Source organism: Leopardus geoffroyi, chromosome D1 (genome assembly GCF_018350155.1).
Source record: "Leopardus geoffroyi isolate Oge1 chromosome D1, O.geoffroyi_Oge1_pat1.0, whole genome shotgun sequence".
NCBI lineage: Eukaryota > Metazoa > Chordata > Mammalia > Carnivora > Felidae > Leopardus > Leopardus geoffroyi.
The window spans coordinates 36,652,648-36,666,107 of record NC_059329.1 but is presented as its reverse complement, the minus strand read 5'-3'; the positions used below and the strand labels follow the sequence as shown (position 1 = coordinate 36,666,107).

Genomic DNA, 13,460 nt, shown 5'->3' with positions numbered 1-13,460 from the left:
CTCTTGTTTTTCTGGAATTCCTGTGACACAAATATTGTTCTGTTTGATTGCATCATTTAGTTCTCTAAATCTTCCCTCATGATCCTGGATTGTTTTTATCTCTCTTTTCCTCAGCTTCCTCTTTTTCCACAATTTTATCTTCTAATTCTCTTATTCTCTCCTCTGCCTCTTTAATCCGTGCTGTGGCCACCTCCATTTTATTTTGCACCTCATTTATAGGACTTTTTAATTCATAAAAATATGGAATGCTTCATGAATTTGAGTGTCATCCTTGCACAGGGGCCATGCTACTCTTCTCTGTATTGTTCCTATTTTTAGTATATGTGCTGCTGAAGAGAGCACTTGCGTATTTTCTTTTGTGGAGTATCATTTGAAATATTTTGTGCACTATTAAAAGTCACTTATTATCTTGTTATTTTATTGTAATATTCTTTATATATTCTAGGTACAAATCCTTTGCCAGATTGTAATTATTTGTACCCAGTCCAAGGCTTGCCTTTTCCTTTGCTTAATGGTGACTTTAGAAGAGCAGGTAAATTTTATATTTGATTAATATAGATTACAAGTTTCTCCTGTTATGTGCTTTTCATGTCCTGTTTAAGAAATCCTTTTCATACCCGAGGTTTATACTTTTTTTTTACTCTACTTTCTTCTAAGAGTTTTATATCTTTAGCTTTTATATTTAGGTCCTAATTCATATTTTATAAATTTTTGTGTGTGATATCTGGAGGGATTGAAACATTTTATTCTTTTTTTTTTTTATTTTTAAAAATTTTTTTTCAACGTTTATTTATTTTTTTTGGGACAGAGAGAGACAGAGCATGAACGGGGGAGGGGCAGAGAGAGAGGGAGACACAGAATCGGAAACAGGCTCCAGGCTCTGAGCCATCAGCCCAGAGCCTGACGCGGGGCTCGAACTCACAGACCGCGAGATCGTGACCTGGCTGAAGTCGGACGCTTAACCGACTGCGCCACCCAGGCGCCCCTGAAACATTTTATTCTAATCACATATCCAACATTATTTGTTTATAAAGGAAAATAGCATTATTTTTTTAATGTTGTATCCAGAACGATTTATTAAAAATTTGTCCATTCCATTTAATTACTTTTATATTTCTGTTGAAGTTTAATTGACATGTGGATCTCCTTCTGGATTCTTTGTTTTCTTTCTTCAATCTATATGTCTATTCTTACACCAATACCACATATGTTATTAGTATATCTTTATAATAAGGTATTGAAAAAAACAGTGTAAGTCCTCTAACTTCTTCCTTCTCTATCAAAATTATTTTGCCCACCCTTTGTTTTTCGCATGTCCATATACATTTTACTATCAGTTTGTCAATTTTTACAATTGGTTTTATTTGGAATTTATATAAACCTATCATCTAATTTGGAGAGAATTATCTAAATAATAGCAAGTCTTCCTATTCTTGAACATAGTACATTTCCCTTATTTTGGACTGTGTTTCCCTCAACAACATTTTGTTATTTTTTGTGTGAAGATTTTGCATATGTGAAGTTCATGACTAACTCATCATGATTTTTAATGCTGTCTTAAATTACATTGTTTAAGTTTATTTACTTATTTTGAGAGAGGGAGAGAGAGAGAGAGAGGAGAGAGAGAGCACACTTGAGTGAGCATGTGAAGGGCAGAGAGCAGGACCAAGAGAGAATCCCAAGCAGGGTCCGCACTGAATGGAGCCCCATGTGGGGCTTGAACCCACGATCAGTGAGATCATGACCTGAGCCGTAATTAAGAGTTGAACTCTTAACCAACTGAGCCACCCAGGCACACCTTAAATTGCATTTTTAACTTAAAATTCCAATTATTTATTGATGATATATTGAAATACAATTGATGTTTTATATTGACTTTGTATCCTATGATCATGCTAAATTTACTCAATTTTAGAAGGATTTTTGTAGTTCCTTTAGGATTTTATACATAAATTATAATAACTTATTATTATTAACAAATAAACAGTTTTACTTTCTCCTTTCCAATATGTATGCATGATTGTACTGGCTAGGACCCCAGTGAAATATTGAATTGGAGTCTTTACAGTGACCATTCATGCCTAAATCCAGATCTTAGGGGAAAATGTTGTCTTTTTGCAACAAATATGATGCAGTAAGTATGGAATCTGAAAATGGACTACCGTGCTCTGCTTGGATTCTCTCTCCTTATACCTAGAGTGGGGCATACCCCCAGGTGTAGTACGCATCTGGTGTACTTTATTGGAGACAGGGAAAGGAAAACCATAAGATGTTCCGATAAAACTACTTTTAATTATATTTTTATTATCATAGTTCCTTTTCATACTTGTCCTGACTGCAGCCTATTACCAAGGCCCATCAATTGTAAGTTCAAAATATTTTCAAATCCATCCACTCCTTCCCATTGCTACCCTAGCTCAGATCACAATAATTCTTCACCTGATTACTCCCTCAGCCTTGATCATCTGCTTCCTATATCAGAATTTATTATATCAAAGTTATTTTTCAAACTCTAAAGTGCTGATGGATTGTCTCTGAATCTTGGTAAATGCAGGTTCTGGAACTGTAGGTCTGGCATGGTCTAATTTTGCATTTCTAACAAGCTCATTGCTGATACTGATGCTACTGGTCCATGAGCCACATGCAGAGAAGCAAGTGTAGTTTTTCCTTGGGCAGCAACACTGCAGACACTTCTCCAAAATTCTGATTCTCTCAGCACCACCAAAATTCAGTAATAGCCCAAGATGCCTTACCGCATTTTGTTCTATGTAAATTTATATTAAAACACACAAATTTTCAGGTTCTCAGGGAAGGCATTTCTTATTCTTATCACTGGCCATGTGTACTGAGAGACAATGATGACCAGATACTTCTTGCATCAAGTCTCATGCTCTGTGGATTTGTCCATCAATATAATCCAGATGTATGGATGGGATAGGGTCATTGGATTGCTATACTTAGCCTCACCATTTCCTCACCCAAGAGCTCAGACTTGATTTCTTTTCTGAAGCAATACAAGGAATTCCTCCATTACATACTAATGAGACTTGAAAGAAACTGAACATTGCATGCTCTTTTAACTATAAAGTTAGGTATGTGTATGTTTATGATGGCTGTATCTTCTTGTTCATTGCACATTTTCATAATATACAACGAATCTCCTCTGTCTCTTCTGATATCTTTTGTCTTAAAAATTTATTTGTGTCAATTATTAGTATTTTGATTCCAGCTTCCTTTCATACATCTTTAGTATATCACTTTTTGTCTTTTGTTTTTAACCTTTCTGGTATAATCTTTTTATTTAATACTTGACTCATACTCTGAGCTACAATACTTTTCCTTTATAATTTATATCTGAATGTATTTGTCTTAATGAGTGATTTGCCACTTTTTCTCTATAAAATTAATTATTAGGATTTATTTGAAATTTTAGATGCATATTTTGTTTCTTGTAATATTTTTGCTTCCTGTTTTTCTCTTCTTTTAGATAGATGGCATTTTCTTTGGTGAATGTAAGGATTAGTAATTTTCATAGATTGTTCATAATGATTGAAGATCCCTATTCATGTTTATTCACTGCCACTGCCTTATTAAATACTTCATTCTCTATGCCTTCCCTCTACCAACTCAAGTAGTCTTCAATCCTCTTTTGTGACTCCCATTTTTTCCCCTCCATTCCCAATCACCAAAAGCTCTTTGTCTTTAATACTATTTCATATATGTGTGTGTGTGTGTGTGTGTGTGTGTGTGTGTGTGTATAATTTTCATTTTTCTTTTTTTTTGGTCTTACTTTTTTTATAAACACCAATAAATTTCATCAAAATAATGAACACCTTTATTCATATATCTCTAGTAGCATTTCCTTTGTCTCTTACTATTTTAGTATTTCCTCTTAAAAAGTGTTTTACGGGACACCTGGGTGGCTCAGTCAGTTGAGCATCCAACTTCAGCTCATGTCATGATCTCTCGGTTTGTGAGTTGGAGCCCCACGTCAGTCTCTGTGCTGACATCTCAGAGCCTGGAGCCTGCTTCGGATTCTGTGTCTCCTTCTCTCTCTGCCCCTTCCCCACTCATGCTCTGTCTCTCTGTGTCTCTCAAAAATGAAGAAATGTTAAAAAAATTTTTTTAAGTGTTTTACTTAACATGGTAAATGAATTGAGGCAATTTATGATTGATTGAAATTATTTTTATTACAGTTCTACTTGTGATATAAAATTTAAGTCAAAATTATTTACCTTTAAAATAAAAGATCTCCATTTTCTTTTTACATCTTGGGTCACTAGTGACAATTTTGATGCCATTCTAAAATCCATTGTTTTGTTTTGTTTTGAGAGGTAACCTGCTTTTTCTCTTAGAAATATTTAAAATTTTATTTCCTTGATATTTTGAAAATGTTCCATCCTATGTCTATTTTTTTTTTCCTTTTTTCTCCTGATGGTTTAAGCTCAGACATCTTTATCTTGAATTGTAGGCTTTTATACATTTTTTTCATCTATTTTCTCATACCCATTTTTAATTTTCTCTTTTTAGGAACCCTAGTGTGTATCCTAACATTTTAAATTCTATCTTACATATCTCTAGCTCTCATTTTATATATTTTTAAATTTCTTCATTCTTTTGTGATGTATTCTGGACTAGAGTTTCAATCTGCTCTTTCAACTCACTGTTCTTTTCCCCAAGCTGGATTCCTATTCCAACTTTTCCTATGTATTCCTGATTTCAAGTAATATATTCATTCTTCATTTCAGTTAGTAAATTGTATACCTAATAACACAATTTATTTTATTTATGATGAATTTTTTTTGTCTCATGATACCCATATCTCCCTTTATCTCCTTTTCAATATTTATGATATATATTCTAAATTATTGGTCCTGTGTTCCAATAATTCTGTTTTAAATAGTATATGCTATTCAGTTTCTTTTGAAGTAAGATACTCTTTGAAAGTCTAGGGTGTTGCTATTTGAACTTCTAAACTCCTGTTCCCCAAGGGGTATTAGTTGTTTTGTTTGGTTAGTTGCACTAGGGAAAGACCCAAACTCAGGCCCAGTTCTGTCAGTCCTGTTGAGTTTAAGGATAGGGCAGCTAACTCCATAAAGCACAAAATCAATTTTGATCACTTACATTTCTTATCACCCCATGAGAAAAGTAAACTAACAAAGTTTTAAATCTTTTTTTTTTTTTTTTTTCAACGTTTATTTATTTTTGGGACAGAGAGAGACAGAGAATGAATGGGGGAGGGGCAGAGAGAGAGGGAGACACAGAATCAGAAACAGGCTCCAGGCTCTGAGCCATCAGCCCAGAGCCTGACGCGAGGCTCGAACTCCCGGACCGCGAGATCGTGACCTGGCTGAAGTCGGATGCTTAACCGACTGCGCCACCCAGGCGCCCCATTAAATCTTAAAAGCTTAAGCAAACGCTTCATTGGAGAAAGCAGTGTGCACATGGTTTATAAGGAGAAAGAAGGGTGTGGAGGGATGAATACCCAAGGATTACTGGTCAGTCCACAGCTGTGTTCACCAGTTCCTCACCTGTGAGTGATTGTTTCTGTCCTTACCCCCCAAAACCCTCCTCTGGAAGATACAGCCTGGCACACCTGATTCCTACGATGAAGGGAATGACTGTCTCAAGGCCACATGGGGGTGGCCTGGTGGAGTGTGGGATGAACTTCAAAAGGTTTTCCCAACCAATCCTTTTATTGCCACGTCATTCAGTCTCTGTCCAGCCTGCAGCCAGTTTCCTCCCATACCCTCGTGACATCTACTATGGTTAGTTAATCATAGCCCTCAGTCATCTTAATACCTGTCAGGTGTTTTTTTGTTTTGTTTTTGTGTATTTTTTTAACTTATTGTCTGGAATTCATCATTCCTGGTTTGTTTGTTTGTTTGTTTTCCTAGTTTCTCTGGAGTTGATTTTTGGAGGGGGTTAGCTCACAGCTTTGCTCAATTCCTTATCTTGGTGGGAATCAAAGTGCTCTGAAACATTTCCAGCCTCTAAGTTGATGTCACTGAGTATCTTGCTCCTATATGTGACTAGTGTGGCCCTTGGCCTTTATACCCCATCGCAACTTGTTCAACTCCCAACTCTGCCTATTTCCCTTGTCAGCTGTAACCAGTACTTCAAAGTCTCCAAGGATCATCTTTCCAAAATATACTGTATTTTAGAGTTTACTTAAAAAAGAAACTGGAATACAATTGAACTATTTTTGTAATAACTATACTCCCATTCATTTGCAGTTCTTATTTTCCCTTCAGTGAAAAGGAGGGGAAGTTAGAAGAATAATATGTCATACTGTGTGTTGCAGGGGTGGTGTAGGGGGCTTGAAGGTCTCTGTAGCAGATTATTTTTTGTTGCTGTGGACTCAGAAAATTGTTGGACAGCCGGGAACATCTTGGAGAATGCTGGCATTCATAACTATTCAAAAAGATCTGATGTCTGTTCTCTGTGGGGATTTGTGGGTGAGAAGAATGGTTTGCCTGAGTGTTGAAGTGTTAAATCATAATCAGTTCCTGTGCACACACAAAAAGGAGGAGAACAATTGGCAAATGCCTTGCACAGCTGCATTATTGCCTATAAAAAATGGGAATGAAGCAAACTCATATCTACGGTAAATGAGATAGTGAAGCCCATACACTGCTGCCTCCAAAAATGATTTTTACTCATCATCAGTAATGAGAAAAACGTCTAAATGGCTTTAAGGGACATTTGAAATTTATGTGGTTTGACACTTAAAATTTTTAGAAACATCTAAAATAACATAAAAATAACCAAACCGTGAGGTTAAAATAAACTTCAGTCCAACCTATAAATCCGTGTCAGGAGAGATTTATTTTAGAGCAACATCTCAAATAAAGTGCTGGTTTAAACTCTGTAGTCATTCTTTTTTTAGAACAAAACAGTGAAAGTATTAAGGAAGGATACAATTGCCACACTCAAGATTAAAACTTTTCTCTGGAGTACATCGGGATCTATTGTTGTATATTGGGATATGCTAGCTCATAAACACAACTATGTTCTCTGTTTATGTCACTATTGCTTTATCTCAATAATTACTATTAATTATGATTCTATTTTTATAATTTAGTAATAAAAATGATATGCATTTGTGTTTCAGTTTCAAGTTGAGCTCCTCTTCGTAAATGTTTCACCAGTTGTCCAACTTAATAGTGTACATCAAGGTACATGGAATCTTGAAAAATGACAGTTCCAAAACAATTGGCCTTGACATTGAAGAAGTTGTAAAGTGTTTGATAATGGCAAACTTGCCAAAAATAAATACTTGACATTTGTTTATACATTATCAGGAATTTTAAATTCTCACTGGAAAATATTCCATTGTCTACTATAGCAAACCCAGATGAAAAGATGGTATTGGTTTAAAAAAAAAATACTATAGGGGCGCCTGGGTGGCGCAGTCGGTTAAGCGTCCGACTTCAGCCAGGTCACCATCTCACGGTCTGTGAGTTCGAGCCCCGCGTCGGGCTCTGGGCTGATGGCTTGGAGCCTGGAGCCTGTTTCTAATTCTGTGTCTCCCTCTCTCTCTGCCCCTCCCCCGTTCATGCTCTGTCTCTCTCTGTCCCAAAAATAAATAAACGTTGAAAAATTAAAAATAAATAAATAAATAAATAAATACTATAAAAAATAGGGGGGAAAATGAAGGAAAAAAAGGTAAAGATGAGTTTTGATTTTTTTTTTCCAAAAATGGCCTTGCAGTTCTGTACTGCTTTTCTCACTGTTCCATACATTTGGTTTGCCCTTAAGTTGTTGATACGTGGAGCTTGATTCTTTGAAATCAGTAATACCATTCAGTCCATTTCTGGGTTTTTAGATAACTTTCTTGCATTCTGGCAACTGTCAAAACCAATTTCCCTTTCAGTCAGTATAAATGTGGATATTAAGAAATATTTGAATTAAGTCCTGCTTTCTTCACATTCCAGATTGTGATGGCAACTACTGTAGGATAATGGCGTGTATGTGCTCATGGGGGGTGGAGAAGATTGGTCCCACCCAAGACTTCCATTTGTACAAACATATTGCTGGCATAGGCTCAGAGGCTAAATAAATTTCAACCTGGGATGTCCAAAAAATGAAGCCATTTGTTAGAGTAAAAGCTCAATATAAATAGAATTAGTATTAACATAATTATTTATGTATTTATTATTTATTTTTTAATGCTTATTTAATTTTGAGAGAGAGAGACAGAGCACGAGTGGGGGAGGGGCAGAGAAAGAGAGGGAGACACAGAATCTGAAACATGCTCCAGGCTCTGATCTGTCAGCACAGAGCTGGAAGCAGGGCTCAAACTCAGGAACGGTGAGATCATGACTTAGGCTGAAGTTGGATGTTTAATGGACTGAGGTACCCAGGCACCCCAACTCATTTATTTAATTAACCAACATTTGTAGAATACCTATTCTATCTTCAAAGACTGAGATGGCCCTGCAGAAGATAGCATGTTGTACAGGTTTCTGGAAACAGCAGAATATCTGTAGTAGAATATAAATAGAAAGTCACTGGAATTTTGCATTAACTCTCCTGTTCAATTACTTGAGGCAAGTATAATAAAATGTTAAACTTCAAATGTTACTCAAGTGAAGTAATTTATTCTAATAATTTGAGCATTGCTAATAGAATGATCACAGCACACCCATATGCTAAAATGGGCTTTCCTGTTTGCCAGCCCAGCTATCAATTCCTCCACACATTTCTAGGGTCCACTCCTAATATTAACTCTTTACATCTGCCAGTGCTTTAAAAGTCACATTTACTCAGAAGTTATTTGATTCCTCTAATAGATTTGTGTAGGAGGCAGAAGATAGGGAATGTATAGTTAGGGATGTTGGCTCTGAAACCTGAATTATCTAGTTCAAAATCAGTTTCTACCTTTTATTATCCAGTTTAATTTCGGTGAGTTATTTACCCTCTCTCGGCCTCCGTTTGCTTATCCAGGAAAGGCAGATGATAATAGAATCCAAACAGATAAGATTGTTGTAAGTATGAAATGAGTTAATACACAAAAGGATAGTTTCAGTGATCTGAAGCATCCTTGTTCTAGCTAAGTAAACAGTGATACTTTTGTGTTCTCTAGGTTCTATGACTTGTTCAGAATACATTGTAATTAAATCACCACTTATACTTGGAAAAATGATCTATCTTGTTCTCCAATTTCTCTTTAACCCGCCATACTAATTTCTTCTTTAACTGATCTTTCTTACCCAGATGTCTGTAATCTTTTGATCTATAATTCAGTTATGACCTAGCACCTTGTAGTCTAATTAAAAATGACACATTAGTTTTCACTCATAGGCTAACTCTAGGTAATTAGTAGTGGCTTCTTGGCAAAGAACATTGAGAGCAATTCTAAGGCTCAAAAGGAAAATGGTTTTCAGATATATTACTGATTTCTCTCCTTCAGTCACAGGAAGATGGGGAGGAGCAAACATATGGAGGTCTTATTTTTCAGCCCTCATGATAAATCCACTTTTTTTCTATTATACATAGCAAAAAAAATATTAGGATTTAGAAATTTTCATAATTAATCATACTTACACAATTGATTATCAAATCCTTGGCTATATTCAAATAGGCAAAACGGGAGATGGTCTGTGCAGGGAGCATGATGTTGCAGTGCAATGATTAATTAGTGTCCATTTCTGTCTCAGTTTAAAAAGATCTTGTAGCACAAAGAAACAGAGGTGAAATATAAATGACACCAAACAATATGTGCCTGTGTCCTCATTAGGGGTTTTTGGCAAACCATAAACAAATTTAAAATTTAATCTAACAGAAAAGAGTGTAAACCTAGAACTATCTTGTCAATTTATCAAGATCTACAATGTTAACATCACCCAAGGAGGGCAGAAATCATTAATAAATGGCCCATAAAGTGGAAAACAAAAATGTCATCACTCTCATTTGCTTAATTTATGATCAAATGGTAAAGTTGCATCATATAAAGCCCAAGAAGGTTAAGATTTTAAGTAACTGAGACATACTATCTGAAATTGTTCTTGTGTGAAATGGTAGATATAACTCTTCCTTATGCTAATTATTAGGGTTTTAGAAGTGAAACTATATACCCCAAAGCAGTATATAAATAGAGAGGCTATTTTTGTTTGTTTCTCTAATGCATGACTTTATTGTCAGGACCCATAGTAAACTGTGAACATTTAGACATGTTTATATTTGCCATTCTTTGTTACATATTGTGGCCTAGAGCCTAAATGTCCATCAACTGATGAATGGATAAAGAAATTGTGGTTTATATACACAATGAAATACTACGTGGCAATGAGAAAGAATGAAATATGACCTTTTGTATCAACGTGGATGGAACTGGAGAGTATTATGCTAAGTGAAATAAGTCATACAGAGAAAGACAAATACCATATGTTTTCACTCTTATGTGGATCCTGAGAAACTTAACAGAAGACCATGGGGGAGGGGAAGGAAAAAAAAAAAGTTAGAGAGGGAGGAAGCCAAACCATAAGAGACTTAAAAACTGAGAACAAGCTGAGGGTTGATGGGGGGGTGGGAGGGTGGGAGGGTGGGAAGTGTGGGTGATGGGTATTGAGGAGGGCACCTGTTGGGATGAGCACAGGGTGTTGTATGGAAACCAATTTGACAATAAATTTCATCTAAAAAAATAAAAATAAAAATAAATAAATAAATAAATAAAATCTCATTTTTAAATTAAAAAAAAAGATTATAATTTAAAGAATCTCTTTAATGTTTCTATAGCCATGGAATTGGAGTTCTCACTTTGGGTTCAGATTTTGTGCTTTCTTTATTCCAATTCAGTTTTTCATTTACCTCCTTTTCACATTTTGTTGTATTTTTCCTATTCCTTGCTTTTTAGTTTGCCTTTTACTCATTTGGATTTCTTTTTAACTTCTTTGTGGGCCATTTTTACCTCTTCCTTTTTATTTTTACTATTCTTAACCATCAGCTACCTCCAGACATGTTTTTAATGATTATTCATTATTTTACTCACCATACTTTATCCTTTTCATTTTCTTACTTTATATCAGTCTTTATTTCTTGCCTTAGTCAGAAAGAAAGCTGTTTATATTGTAAAGACTCTCAGGACTTTCCTCCATATCATCACCATGAGTTAATTAGTAAAGAGGTTTTAAATCTAATATTTATTTATATTTTCTTCAGGCTTTATTTGTTATTGACTATGAAGAATAGACATGCCTTTTAGGTATAAGTCTTGAATATTTATTTTTAATTGTAAATGAATTCCCTTATAGAGAATATGACACTTATGGGGTTATCTAAAAAGAAATACAGAAATGTCTTTAAGTCACAGTTTATTTATTTAAATCCCTACTAAGCTAAAAAAGTATGTGAGTATCCTTTGGTGGATTTCCGATTATTGCATGTAATTCTAGACATATGTGTTCTTGGTATATAATATTTAGTAATAACTTCGCTGGTAAATATGTGGATTCTTAATTCTTATCTGTTTCATTCATTCTTTCAAACATTCACTCAGAAAAGATTAATGAAATCCTCTGGAAATACTTATGTAAATAAATATATACTTAACACGTATTTGTCCTTCCACTTACCAACTTAACCGACCACTTGAAAATTGACACCTTGATAGATAATTGGAATTCAATTTTGTAGATGATAATATGTGTTTTGTCTTGGTTTTTTTTTTTTAATTTGAGAGAGAGAGAGAGTACACATGAGCTAGTGGGATGGATGAGGAGGAACAGAGAGAGACATGGGGTGAGAAAATCAAGAGCTGGCTCCCTGCCCAGTGTGAAGCCCAGTGTGGGGCTGGGATGATCTCATAACCATGAGAAATGACCTGAGCTGAAATCACTTAATCAACTGATCCACCCAGGTACCCTGATTATATCTTTTTAAAAATATCATGAAATACCAGAGAAAGGAGTTCTGCCACATCCTGTTCAAGGCAAGGGATGATATGAAGGCTTCCAAATAGAGGTTATACCTAATGTGAATCTCAGAGAATAATAGGATCAGCCAGCCAAATGAGACAACATTTCAGACATATAAACAAAGGAACTCTCTTCTGAGAGAAAAAGATATTGATATGAGACAGACTGTAAGTAGATAAGTAGCTTGAAATGCTGGATTGATTGGATTTGGGACCCAGGTGTGTTGATGTGTTTATTACAGGAGGTGGGATGGGGAAGAGAACATGTAACTGAATTGAGGTTTCCCAAACAAGAAAAAACAAACAGACAAACAACAACAACAACAAAAAATCCTGTTAATTCCAAAGTAAAACTCTTCAACTCTATTCATCATATATTTTATTTTTTGCCAACTATTCCACTTTCATGATCTTATTTGTTACTAAGGAGAATCCTTTGAGGCTAGTCTAAGCAATCCCGACCATGAGGAAATTGAAATGGATCAAATTAATTAACTACAGTCATATAATCTGTAAGAGGGAGTATAGAAACTCAAAACCAGTAAATTTAATTTATATCTTAACCTATTTAAAAGTCTATATCTGTATTATTGCAGTTTATAGTACGACAATATTTCTTACATTGAATAAGTATATTCCTTCCATAATGCAATATATAAGAAAAAACTGAAATTTCCGTTTGGGGCATATTAGCCACGAGAGAGTGATCTGGAATGCTTGGATGGGGATAGCTGAGATGGTGAATTAATGGAATCATTCAGTTTTAGATGCATCAGTTGGTGATGGAAACTAGACACACATTTCCTACTGGGTTCAGTGGCCATATCTCCTTTTCAACCAGCACATTGATGCAATGAAGGATTGGAAAGAAATGTACTATTAGCGAATTCCTTGTCTCTGAATGACCCATCATCCTTGAAAATGGTTAAATAAGCTGTCCTGTATCAACCTGGTCAGAGTTTTAAAAAATTGCTAATCTAGGGGTGCCTGGGTGGCTCCAGTTGGTTTAGCACCCAACTTCGGCTCAGGTCATGATCTCACAGTTCATGGGTTTGAGCCCTGCGTCGGGCTCTGTGCTGACAGCTGAGAGCCTGGAGCCTGCTTGCGACTCTGTGTTTCCCTCTCTCTGTGCCCCTTCCCAGCTCACACTTTGTCTCTCTTTCAAAAATAAATAAACATTAAAATTAAAAACAATTGCTACTGTATGCATTTTATCTCTATTTGTAAACTATTTTATTTAAAATTCACACTAATGTGGAATTACACCTAAAACCAGTTGTCATGGAAAGGATTGCTAGTTTTTTTGTTTGTTTTTTTAACTTGACAAAATATATAACTGCATGTGTATAGTTTACAAATTCTACGCATAAAATCTTAGATATTTAATAGCACCTGCATTACAATAGAGGAAAATTGTGGGAGTGCATTTATTCTTTCTTTATTTCTTTAAATCATTCTCATTGTATATAAAGTCACTTGTCTGGAAAATCTCTACTGTTGATTCAGAGAAGACAACATCAGAGTATGTTTTGCCTAGAGCTCT

The 13,460-nt window shown here is 35.3% G+C and overlaps 1 non-coding gene across 1 annotated transcript; it reads right to left on the bottom strand.

Annotated features, from left to right (window-relative positions):
- Positions 1 to 234: 234 nt before the first annotated feature.
- Positions 235 to 342, bottom strand: LOC123602878. The gene has a single exon (XR_006714631.1). It is a non-coding gene; the product is annotated as a U6 spliceosomal RNA (small nuclear RNA).
- Positions 343 to 13,460: the final 13,118 nt, after the last annotated feature.